General features: G+C 44.5%; 1 pseudogene; it reads right to left on the reverse strand.

Annotated features, from left to right (window-relative positions):
* Positions 1–2,893: 2,893 nt before the first annotated feature.
* The window catches only part of LOC112236252, a 34,620-nt pseudogene continuing 23,994 nt past the window's right edge, over positions 2,894–13,519 (reverse strand).

Raw genomic sequence — 13,519 nt, forward strand, 5'->3', positions numbered from 1 at the left:
GCTTTGCATATAATCGATGCGGTGCGCATTCGCGAAAAAGGACTGTCGTTGCTCCAACGTGTACCTAACCATCAATGTCTTTCTTAAAATCAATACACAAGTATATATTTTTAAACTTGCATATTTAGTTAATATTGCCCGCTAACATGAATGTATTGTAACTCGGGAAAATGTGTCACTTCTCTTGCAACAGAGTCAGGGTATGTGCAGCAGTTTGGGCCGCCTGGCTTGTTGTGAACTGTGTGAAGACCATTTCTTCATAACAAAGACAGCCAACTTCGCCAAATGGGTGATGATTTAACAAAAGCGCATTTGCGAAAAAGTCACAATCGTTGCACAACTATACCTAACCATAAACATCAATGCCTTTCTTAAAATCAATACACGGAAGTATTTATTTTTAAACCTGCATATTTAGCTAAAATAAATCCAGGTTAGCAGGCAATATTAACCAGGTGAAATTGTGTCACTACTCTTGCGGTCATTGCACGCAGAGTCAGTGTATATGCAACAGTTTGGGCTGCCTAATTTGCCAGAATTTTACATAATTATGACATAACATTGATGGTTGTACAATGTAATAGGAATATTTAGATTTAGGGATGCCACCCGTTAGATAAAATACAGAACGGTTCCGTATTTCACTGAAAGAATAAACGTTTTGTTTTCGAAATGACAGTTTCCGGATTCGACCATATTAATGACCAAAAGGCTCGTATTTCTGTGTGTTATGTTATAATTAAGTCTATGATTTTATATTTAATAGAGCAGTCTGACTGAGCGATGGTAGGCAGCAGCGTTTTGCCAGCAGCTCTTCGACTTCAAGCCTATCAACTCTTGAGATTAGACTGGTGTAATTTATTTTCCACCATAATTTGCAAATAAATTCATTAAAAATCCTACAATGTGATTTTCTGGATTTTTTTTCTCTGTCATAGTTGAAGTGTACCTATGATGAAAATGACAGGCCTCTCTCATCTTTAAGTGGGAGAACTTGCACAATTGGTGGCTGCCCCACTGTATATATACACACTGCTCAAAAAAAATAAAGGGAATACTAAAATAACACATCCTAGATCTGAATGAATGAAATATTCATTAAATACTTTTTTCTTTACATAGTTAAATGTGCTGACAACAAAATCACACAAAAATGATAAATGGAAATCAAATTTATCAACCCATGGAGGTCTGGATTTGGAGTCACTCAAAATTAAAATGGAAAACCACACTACAGGCTGATCCAACTTTGATGTAATGTCCTTAAAGAAAGTCAAAATGAGGCTCAGTAGTGCATGTGGCCTCCATGTGCCTGTATGACCTCCCTACAACGCCTGGGCATCCTGATGAGATGGCGGATGGTCTCCTGAAGGATCTCCTCCCAGACCAAAGCATCCGCCAACTCCTGGACAGTCTGTGGTGCAACGTGGCGTTGGTGGATGGAGCGAGACATGTCCCAGATGTTCTCAATTGGATTCAGGTCTGGGGAAAGGGCGGGCGGACCAGTCCATAGCATCAATGCCTTCCTCTTGCAAGAACTGTTGACACACTCCAGCCACATGATGTCTAACATTGTCTTGCATTAGGAGGAACCCAGGGCCATCCGCACCAGCATATGGTTTCACAAGGGGTCTGAGGATCTCATTTCGGTACCTAATGGCAGTCAGGCTACCTCTGGCGAGCACATAGAGGGATGTTCAGCCCCCCAAAGAAATGCCACCCCACACCATGACTGACCCACCGCCAAACCGGTCATGCTGGAGGATGTAGCAGGCAGCAGAACGTTCTCCACGGCGTCTCCAGACTGTCACATGAAAGCAGGTTCACACTGAGCACATCTGTGAAATTCACAGGCCACCAGTGGCAAATTTGCCAATCTTGGTGTTCTCTGGCATATGCCAAACGTCCTGCACGGTGTTGGGCTGTAAGCACAACCCCCATCTGTGGACGTTGGGCTCTCATACCACCCTCATGGAGTTTGTTTCTGACCGTTTGAGCAGACACATGCACATTTGTGGCCTGCTGGAAGTCATTTTGCAGGGCTCTTGGAGTGCTCCTCCTGCTCCTCCTTGCACAAAGGCGGAGGTAGCGGTCCTGCTGGCGGGTTGTTGTCCTCCTACGGCCTCCTCCACGTCTCCTGATGTACTGGCCTGTCTCCTGGTAGCGCCTCCATGCTCTGGACACTACGCTGACAGACACAGCAAACCTTCTAGCCACAGCTAGCATTGATGTGCCATCCTGGATGAGCTGCACTACCGGAGCCACTTGTGTGGGTTGTAGACTCCGTCTCATGCTACCACTAGAGTGAAAGCACCGCCAGCATTCAAAAGTGACCAAAACATCAGCCAGGAAGCATAGAAACTGAGAAGTGGTCTGTGGTCACCACCTGCAGAACTACTACCTTTATTGGGGGTGTCTTGCTAATTGCCTATAATTTCCACCTGTTGTCTATTCCATTTGCACAACAGCATGTGAAATTTATTGTCAATCAGTGTTGCTTCCTAAGTGGACAGTTTGATTTCACAGAAGTGTGATTGACTTGGAGTTACATTGTGTTGTTTAAGTGTTCCCTTAATTTTTTTGAGCAGTATATATATATATATATATATCACACACGTCACCCAACATCAATGTGAAATATATACACACACACACACCAGAATTTGTAATGATCGTCAAATCGTGTGTATTGGAAACATGTTCTAGTAATCCACACTCTCCATAAAGACATCTCCTGTTTTAACTCCAAGTCATCCATCTGCTGCAATCACTTTTCTATGGAGAAGACAATTCAACAGGGAAACCATCTTGTTCAAGCCTTGCTGCTCCTGAATCACTCAGCAATAGACAACACTGGACGCAACGACCACAAATCAAGGATAATGAGGTTAAGGATAATCAAGGATAATGCAACTTTATTGAAACCCTTCGATGCAACATCAATTTACAAACTGAGGAAGAGAGATTCTTTAAAAAAAACCCATTGAAAACAAAATACTTTTTTAAAAGCCAAAATCACATTATGTGGGGAAAATTTAAAAAAAGAGAGAGGGGGGGGGGGACTGGGCAAGAGAACAGAGAAGTACTCCTGGGAACTCGGACCAGCAGTGACAGAGTATGTGTGTCATTTCATAAAAATGAAAACTTTCAAGTTTACAGGAATATTTGTTTCAAAACAGGGAATGCTTAAACCCATTTGTCGGGATTTACAGCCTGGCTTGTATATTCAGACTCATTTTAAAACATCTTTTTTTTCTTTTAAATGTCAAAGCAGGCATGACTTTAATCTAAAAGTCAGGATTTTTATTTGTTTTATTTTTAAAAAATCTAATGAGGAACACCACATGACAAATAAAAAGTGAGGTATGGCATGTTGTCGCTCTGTCAAAACCTGTCCCAAAACCTGTCCCAAAACCTGTCCCAAATCGCTCCTTACACCCCCCCACCCCCTTGGACCCTTACATTTTTTTTTTTACAGATCTGTAAGACGCAATATGGTGGAAACTCCACATGCGATTGATGCATCCTTGTCCCACTCAGGACAACAAAAAAGAAAGACCTAAGTCAGTCTACCACTACACCGGTTTTACGTCTCCAGACGTTTTAAGGCTCAGACAAACCAGTAGCTTTTTCTAGCTGAGAGTACTTAACACCTCTGTTCAGAGTGCAAACAGATTTTACAAGTCGCACAAAAATGTCACATGTCCACCAGCGATCAAGTGGTCGCTGAACAAACAGCAGATCAACATTCAGTACGGTGTGTGTGATCCCTTAGGGCCAAGGACAAGGAGTGAGTTGGAACCAGCAGTCGGAGTCAGTCAAACAGGCCCGATCAGGACCTGATGGCCTGGGCATTGCCTCCTCGAGACACACCTCTGGGTCCCTGACCCGCACCACGTTTGTAGTTCTTATTCAGCATTTCACGGTCTACCGGATTATAACCGTCCTGAAGCGGCAGAGGAAGAAGGACAAAACATTATAGACAGTTCTTAGAGAGTAGTCCTTTATAGATTCCTAACAAATACAATGAGACTATTCAGTAAAATGGCAAGGAGAAGGAACACAAAACCAGTCCGCTCTGGGATACCGGCCCACCACTCGTAACCGCTAGGCAACCTGCCACCCCCTGCTCTTATAGATGCCAAACAGAACATTTGCGACCAAGGACAACTTTGAGGGCCAACTTCCCAGACACAGATTAAGTCTAGTCTTGAACTACAAAAAAATAAAAATAAAAGCTCCCCCAATTGAAAGTGCTTTTTAGTCTGGGAAACTGGTCCTGAGCATGTTAGCTCAACATCCATCCTGTGTGAGTGATAAGGTCAAAAGTTATTTACCCCCCGTTGGTAGTTGCCCCCATTGGAGTAGTCCCGAGGTGTGTTGAACTGGGCCTGTCGGTATCCAGAGTTAGGAGTGTTGGTGAAGGCAGACTGGTAACTGTCACACCCTGGAATGGATCGGTACTCAAGTTAGATGCACTGCCATTGTAAAAAGTCTCACTTCTCAAACACAATATCATCAACTCCAAAAGCGAACAGAAAGCTGTAGTATATTGAAGATGCTGTGCGGCAGGGTAGCCTAGTGGTTAGCGTGTTGGACTAGTAACCGGAAGGTTGCAAGTTCAAATCCCCGAGCTGACAAGGTACAAATCTGTCGTTCTGCCCCTGAACAAGGCAGTTAAACCACTGTTCCTAGGCCATCATTGAAAATAAGAATTTGTTCTTAACTGACTTGCCTAGTTAAATAAAAGGTAAAATATAAAAAATAAATGCTGTGTGGCCCTGCAGTAGTTAACAGTGACTGTAGAGGACCGATACTGGACCTCTGTAGCCGTTGGCATTACGTGGCCCTCCGCGGGTCATGCCTCTGCTGTTGTAGAAGGCCTGGTGACTGGCCCCAGGGCCAAACCCTGTACCATGCTGGCTGAGCTGCTGCCCCTGGGACAAGTCCTGGCTGGGCAGGGATAGGTCCTGGGAGTGGAAGGCACTAACCACTACAGGAAAAAAATAAAATAATAATGTTTATGTAAAATGGCAATTTTAAGACCAGTCATGAAATATCGTTGTTCAACGTGTCCTTCCAGGATGGAAGGAGCACAATGGTGTATGGCTCCACTCGGAAGTGGGAAAAGAGCCAAAAACTGCTCTAACCCTGCTAGCTCACCAGACTGCAGCTGTTCCGTCTGCTGTGATTGGCTGCTGAAGCCCTGTTGGCTGTAGCTGTTCTGGTATTGGCTGGCCTGGGTCAAGGCTTCTGTCTCATTGGCTGGCGGGACAGGGGCGTTGAGATTGAATACCTGAGGGGAATAAGGCAGCCTGGTGAGTACTGTGGTTCAACCATGAACAATAGGTACTTCCTGAAAAGATTGAGAAAAGGTCAGAGTTAGTCACAATCTGGGACTTGTGTTTCAGGCCAATCCCTGCCACAAACTAAGGAATGTAATCTGTTGCTACTCAACCTTGTCCAAGTGTAGCTCGTCAAATCAAACTTTGTCACATGCGCCGAATACAAGTACGCCGTGAAATTTGCCCTTAACTCTTCTTGAACTGCGCTGTTGGTTAAGAAAATATTGACCAAATAAACTAAAAGTTTAAAAAATAAAAACAAAATAACAATAACGAGGCTATATACAGGGGGCACCGGTACCTAGTCAGTGTGCGGGGGTACAGGTTAGTTGAAGTAATTTGTACATGTAGGTAGGGGTGAACTGACATTTGCATAGGTAATAAACAGCGAGTAGCAGCAGTGTACAAAATAAAGAGGGAGGGAGGGGGGGGGTCAATGCTTATTTTAAATTTTATTTCACCTTTATTTAACCAGGTAAGCTAGTTGAGAACAAGTTCTCATTTGCAACTGCGACCTGGCCAAGATAAAGCAAATTGTAAATTGTCCGGGTGGCCATTTGATGAATTGTTCAGCAGTCTTATGGTTTGGGGGGTGAAGCTGTTAAAAGGAGCCTTTTGGTCCTCGACTTGGAACCGCTTGCCGGGCAGTAGCAGAGAGAACAGTCTATGACTTGGGAGACTTGAGTCTCTGACATATTTATGGGCTTTCCTCGGACATTATATACAGTTAATGTCTGAAGTTTACATACACCTCAGCCAAATACATTTGAACTCAGTTTCACAATTCCTGACATTTAATCCTAGTAAAAAAATCCCTGTCCTAGGTCAGTTAGGATCACCACTTTATTTTAAGAAGGTGAAAATGTCAGAATAATAGTAGAGAGATTTATTTCAGCTTTTATTTATTTCATCACATTCCCAGTGGGTCAGAAGTTTAGATACTAATTGAGTGTATTTGGTAGCATTGCCTTTAAATTGCTTAACTTGGGACAAACGTTTCGGGTAGCCTTCCACAAGCTTCCCACAATAAGTTGAGGAATGGGCCAAAATTCACCCATGACAGATGGTGTAACTGAGTCAGGTTTGTAGGCCTCCTTGCTTGCACAAGCTTTTTCAGTTCTGCCCACACATTTTCTATGAGATTGAGGCCAGGGCTTTGTGATGGCCACTCCAATACCTTGACTTTGTTGTCCTTAAACTATTTTGCCACAACTTTGGAAGTAGGTCATTGTCCATTTGGAAGACCCATTTGCAACCAAGCTTTAACTTCCTAACTGATGTCTTGAGATGTTGCTTCAATATATCCACATAATTTTCCCTTCTCATGATGCCATCTATTTTGTGAAGTGCACCGGTCCCTCCTGCAGCAAAGCACCCCCACAACATAATGCTGCCACCCCCACAACATGATGCTGCCACCCCCACAACATGATGCTGCCACCCCCACAACATGATGCTGCCACCCCCGTGCTTCACGGTTGGGCTGGTATTCTTCGGCTTGCAAGCCTCCCCCTTTTCCTTCTAACATAACGATGGACATTCTGGCCAAACAGTTCTATTTTTGTTTCATCAGACCAGAGGACATTTCTCCAAAAAGTATGATCTTTGTCCCCATGTGCAGTTGCAAACCGTAGTCTGCCTTTTTTTAATGGCGATTTTGGAGCAGTGGCTTCTTCCTTGCTGATCGGTCTTTCAGGTTATATCAATATAGTACCTGTTTCCTCCAGCATCTTCACAAGGTCCTTTGCTGTTGTTCTGGCATTGATTCGCACATTTCGCACCAAAGTACGTGCATCTCTAGGAGACAAAACGCGTCTCCTTCCTGAGCGGTAGGACGGCTGCGTGGTCTCATGGTGTTTATACTTGCATACTATTGTTTGTACAGATGAACGTGGTACCTTCAGGCATTTGGAAATTGCTCCCAAGGATGAACCAGACTTGTGGAGGTCCACAATTTTTTTTCTGAGGTCTTGGCTGATTTCTTTTTATTTTCCCATGTCAAGCAGAGGCACTGAGCTTGAAGGTAGGCCTGGAAATACATCCACAGGTACACCTCCAATAAGCTCATTGACATCATTTGAGTCAATCAGAAGCGTCTAAAGCCATGACATCATTTTCTGGAATTTTCCAAGCTGTTTAAAGGCACAGTCAAATTAGTGTATGTCAAATTCTGACCCAGTGGAATTGTGATACAGTGAATTATAAGTGAAATAATCTGTCTGTAAACAATTGTTGGAAAAATGACTTGTGTCATGCACAAAGTAGATATCCTAACCGACTTGCCAAACCTATAGTTTGTTAACAATACATTTGTGGAGTGGTTGAATAACGAGTTTTAATGACTCCAACCTAAGTGTATGTGAACTTCCGACTTCAACTGTAGGTCCTGGATGGCAGGAAGCTTAGCCTCAGTGGTATGCGTATGCATGGTTCAAATCAAACCAATGCTCTTCTTAGTTCAGTAATGTTAACATAGGGTGTGCTTCTTTTCCTAATATCACAGAATGGTTTTGCGTGTAAAATCCCCCCCCCCAAAAAAGTAGAGTCTCAGGAAAGATGACGTGAGCCATTGTGTGTGTGTGTGTCTCCAAGTATCCAAAAGTGTGTGACCTTACTGTTTGCATGGACTGGAATGGTGCTGCGTTGACATTGATGCCGGAGCTGTGTGGGGGTTTGGGGCCGTTGACAGACTGGAAGACCTCCTGGGTCTGAGAGGAGGCAGGGGGCTGCTCTGACGACAGGGAAACCTGGATGGGAAGGAATAATGGCTTTAACATGTATGTCACCAGGGAGAGATGGTGGTTGTCCCCACCTAGCTACACTACGTGACCAACTGTATGTGGACACCTCGTTGAACATGTCACTCCAAAATCATGGGCGTTAATATGGAGTTGGTACCCCGCCTTCACTGCTATAACAGCCTCCACTCTTCTGGGAAGGCTTTCCACTAGATGTTGGAACATTGCTGCTATAACAGCCTCCGCTCTTCTGGGAAGGCTTTCCACTAGATGTTGCAACATTGCTGATATAACAGCCTCCACTCTTCTGGGAAGGCTTTCCACTAGATGTTGCAACATTGCTGCTATAACAGCCTCCACTCTTCTGGGAAGGCTTTCCACTAGATGTTGGAGCATTGCTGCTATAACAGCCTCCACTCTTCTGGGAAGGCTTTCTACTAGATGTTGGAACATTGCTGCTATAACAGCCTCCACTCTTCTGGGAAGGCTTTCCACTAGATGTTGGAACATTGCTGCTATAACAGCCTCCACTCTTCTGGGAAGGCTTTCCACTAGATGTTGGAACATTGCTGCTATAACAGCCTCCACTCTTCTGGGAAGGCTTTCTACTAGATGTTGGAACATTGCTGCTATAACAGCCTCCACTCTTCTGGGAAGGCTTTCCACTAGATGTTGGAACATTGCTGCTATAACAGCCTCCACTCTTCTGGGAAGGCTTTCCACTAGATGTTGGAACATTGCTGCTATAACAGCCTCCACTCTTCTGGGAAGGCTTTTTTAGAGCTCAGAAAAATGTTGTTGCAACATTGCTGCTATAACAGCCTCCACTCTTCTGGGAAGGCTTTCCACTAGATGGAATTGGAACATTGCTGCTATAACCCCTCCACTCTTCTGGGAAGGCTTTCCACTAGATGCTCGTGGCAGCCTACAGAGCCAGGCCTAATCGCTGGAACATTGCTGCTATAACAGCCTCCACTCTTCTGGGAAGGCTTTCCACTAGATGTTGGAACATTGCTGCGGGGACTTGCTTCAATTCAGCCAGAAGAGCATTAGTGTGGTTGGACACTGATGTTGGGCGATTAAGCCTGGCCCGCAGAATGGCTTATTTTAGAGCTCAGTAAAAATCGTGTCCTCTGTTGCAACACTCACAACCAAGTTCCAAACTTCCTCTGGAAGCAGCGTCAGCACAAGAACTGTTAGTCTGGAGCTTCATGAAACGGGTTTCCATGGCCGAGCAGCCATGGAATCCCATATGTGGAAGAACTTGACTGGCCTGCACAGAGCCCTGACCTCAACCCCATCGAACACCTTTGGGAATAAATTGGAACGCCTACAGAGCCAGGCCTAATCGCTCAACATCGGTGCCCAACCTCACTAATGCTCGTGGCTGAACGGAAGCAAGTGTGTCAGTGTACATGGGTCAATACAAGGGTCAACTCCATCTGTGTAGCCAGGTTGTTATCTATTTAGCAGCGTTTTGACAATAGAAGCTGTTCTATCGCCACTAATTATGGCCCTGTGGCTCTGATAGAATGATGAGATTCTGGTAGTCTGGAGGGGCACAGCGGACAACTTGAGTAGATGTGTTGTACATCTAATCTCCATTTATCATTTACAGAAGAGCTTTACACTTCCTCTGTCAATTCCCTGGACCTCACCAATTTTTGTGTGTATATATATATATATATATATTTTTTTTTTTTAAAGGTACGGTGATACGCTTGAAATGACTATTTCTCACTAACTTCTCTGTAGGAACACGCTCCTATGATAGTAAACATCCTAAACCTCTAAAAAATGCAATATCCCTACTGGTCAATTCCTTAGATCAGTGGTCACCAACCGGTTGATTGCAATAAGACTAGTCGATCTTCAAGGCTTTCCTAGCAGATCACCTGCGTTTCTGTAGAAAAGCCAACGAAAGGCTTTCGCTCCTATATTTTTGGTTTTATTAGTCTCACGCTGTTGGAAGTGATTCAGAAGCCCTGTCGGCGAGAGGCGTGTGCACTTGATTCAGAAGCCCTGTCGGCGAGAGACGGGTGCACTTGATTCAGAAGCCCCTGTCGGCGAGAGGCGGGTGCACTTGATTCAGAAGCCCTGTCGGCGAGAGGCGGGTGCACTTGATTCAGAAGCCCTGTCGGCGAGAGGCGGGTGCACTTGATTCAGAAGCCCTGTCGGCGAGAGGCGGGTGCACTTGATTCAGAAGCCCTGTCGGCGAGAGGCGGGTGCACTTGATTCAGAAGCCCTGTCGGCGAGAGGCGGGTGCACTTGATTCAGAAGCCCTGTCGGCGAGAGGCGGGTGCACTTGATTCAGAAGCCCTGTCGGCGAGAGGCGGGTGCACTTGATTCAGAAGCCCTGTCGGCGAGAGACGGGTGCACTTGATTCAGAAGCCCTGTCGGTCGAGAGGTGGGTGCACTTGATTCAGAAGCCCTGTCGGTCGAGAGGTGGGTGCACTTGATTCAGAAGCCCTGTCGGCGAGAGGCGGGTGCACTTGATTCAGAAGCCCTGTCGGCGAGAGGCGGGTGCACTTGATTCAGAAGCCCTGTGCGCGAGAGGCGGGTGCACTTGATTCAGAAGCCCTGTCGGCGAGAGGCGGGTGCACTTGATTCAGAAGCCCTGTGCGCGAGAGGCGGGTGCACTTGATTCAGAAGCCCTGTGCGTCAGGTAGCCAAAGTGTTCCCATTTTGAAACATTTAAATGTGTCTTAAAGAGACAAACTCTGCCTACCCAGCTGACCAGGATAGCTTTATTCAGCACTGTCAACAGTGCTTCTCCCTACTTCCACAGCTGCAATGAATGAGTAGCCAAGTGTATCGATAGGCCTGCGTTATTGTTAGCAACTCGTATCGTCTTTTTCCTCGGGTCATAGGAACAACGTTCATTTGTGCAAGAAGCAAAAATAATGCAATGCGCCTGGAGTGTCCCCATCAGTTGGAAGACTGTCCCCCCCTCTCTGGTCAGAGATGTGTTCATTCCACCGATTCTGTTGCAAAAGGATTCTTAAATGGAAGCAAAATGGAATGAAACGGAGAGGGACATACCCAAACTTGTCCAATAGAAACGCTTGTTTTAGTTGCAAAATGTTTTGCAACTGTTTGGAGGAATGATTCAGTCTCACCAGAGGAAAGAGGACCGTGAGAGGCCCTCTGCTGCCAACGTGACTGAACATCAGGTACTATCAGTCCAGTAAAAAAAATGTAAAAGCTAATTATTTCAATTTATGCTCAGCTATGCCTCGCAAGTGATACAACTGATATATTTTGTTATCAAAGCTCGAGTTTTGAAATATAGTATGGTCCGAGAACAACATTGGCAGTCCAGGCATATAGCCAATATGCTGTGATCATTTTTTTGACTTACTGCACAAACCTCAATCCTACAAAACTTTTTGGTATGTCAATGTTGCATAGCATTTCCATTTTAAAAATGTTTTTTTTAAAGTATTATTATTATTATTTTTTTACATCGGAGCTGTAGATCTCGGCTTGCTTTTTGAATGCAAAATTATCTTTCAGAAAAGGATGGTGACCACTGCCTTAGACTAAGGCTCTGAATGAGCAATGGTCACTTTCATATGTTTTGTCTCTTGTTATTCAGGTGGAGTGTGTGTGTGTGTGTGTGTAGGAATCTTCAAATGAAGATCATACTCATTTGGACAAGCCCATCTAGTTGCTACTCTATTGACCTGATGAGCGGGACACCCCTCTGTGAGGGTATGTAGGTGCCACCCACCTTCTTCCTACTCAAGGCTCTGATGAAGGCGATTCATGCAGAAACCTTTTGTTTGTTTTCAATCAATCAGATTTACTCAAACAGAATGCGACTGTTTTTGTTATTCTCCCGGAAAGTCACCAGTTGGGGAGTAAGGAATGACAGTCACCGGTTGAATTCTCCTGGGGTTAAGGAATGACAGTAACCGGTTGAATTCTCCTGGGGTTAAGGAATGAGAGTCACCAGTTGAATTCTCCTGGGGGTAAGGAATGACAGTCACCGGTTGAATTCTCCTGGGGTTAAGGAATGACAGTCACCGGTTGAATTCTCCTGGGGTTAAGGAATGACAGTCACCAGTTGAATTCTCCTGGGGTTAAGGAATGACAGTCACCAGTTGAATTCTCCTGGGGTTAAGGAATGACAGTCACCAGTTGAATTCTCCTGGGGTTAAGGAATGACAGTCACCGGTTGAATTCTCCTGGGGTTAAGGAATGACAGTCACCGGTTGAATTCTCCTGGGGTTAAGGAATGACAGTCACCGGTTGAATTCTCCTGGGGTTAAGGAATGACAGTCACCGGTTGAATTCTCCTGGGGTTAAGGAATGACAGTCACCGGTTGAATTCTCCTGGGGTTAAGGAATGACAGTCACCGGTTGAATTCTCCTGGGGTTAAGGAATGACAGTCACCGGTTGAATTCTCCTGGGGTTAAGGAATGACAGTCACCGGTTGAATTCTCCTGGGGGTAAGGAATGACAGTCACCAGTTGAATTCTCCTGGGGGTAAGGAATGATTTTGGGATTTTCAAGTCCCTCAGTCGAGCACCCGATTCCCCTTTTTCTTGTTTAATGTTAAGCCTACCCCTTACTTTTTCGAACATTCTGTTAAAAATCGCGCAACATTTCAGCGTCCTGCTACTCATGCCAGGAATATAGTATATGCATATGATTAGTATGTGTGGATAGAAAACACTGACGTTTCTAAAACTGGTTAAATCACGGCTGTGACTATAACAGAGCGTGTGTTTCATCGAAAAGCGCAAGAAAAACTGATCACTGAAAACTGGAAAAAATATCAATGCGCCACTTGCATGTATTGTCTATGGGACAGCAAATTAAATGGGGCTGAGATTGCAAGTCCTACAGCTTCCACACAATGTCGCCAGTCTTGTCAATTGCCTGGACGTTGTTTCTTGGTCAAACGAGTAAGAGAGACCCCATTCCTTCCGGTCTCCGACAGGAAGTTTTGGAAGAGAGATTTTCGAACATGATTTGAAGACGTGGAGCTATTGAATACACATCGCCCCGTGATCAATTTGATAGATTACTAACGTTTACTAATACCTAAAGTTGGATAACAAAAGTATTTCGAAGTGTTTTGTGAAAGTTTATCGTCAACTTTTTTAATTTAAAAAAATGACGTTGCGTTTTGAAACTGTGTTTTTTTCTGGATCACACAGTTTCCATAGATGGATATTTTGGGTATATATGGACCAATTTAATCGAAAAAAAAAGACCCAATAGTGATGTTTATGGGACATATAGGAGTGCCAACAAAGAAGCTCGTCAAATGTAATGAATGTTTTATATTTTATTTCTGCGTTTTGTGTAGCGCCACGCTAATTCTTTTGTTTACGTCCCCTTTGGGTATTTCGGGGTGTTGCATGCTATCAGATAATAGCTTCTCATGCTTTCGCCGAAAAGCATTTTAATAATCTGACTTGTTG

Source organism: Oncorhynchus tshawytscha, linkage group LG19, assembly GCF_018296145.1.
Source record: "Oncorhynchus tshawytscha isolate Ot180627B linkage group LG19, Otsh_v2.0, whole genome shotgun sequence".
In the NCBI taxonomy this organism is placed as follows: Eukaryota; Metazoa; Chordata; class Actinopteri; order Salmoniformes; family Salmonidae; genus Oncorhynchus; species Oncorhynchus tshawytscha.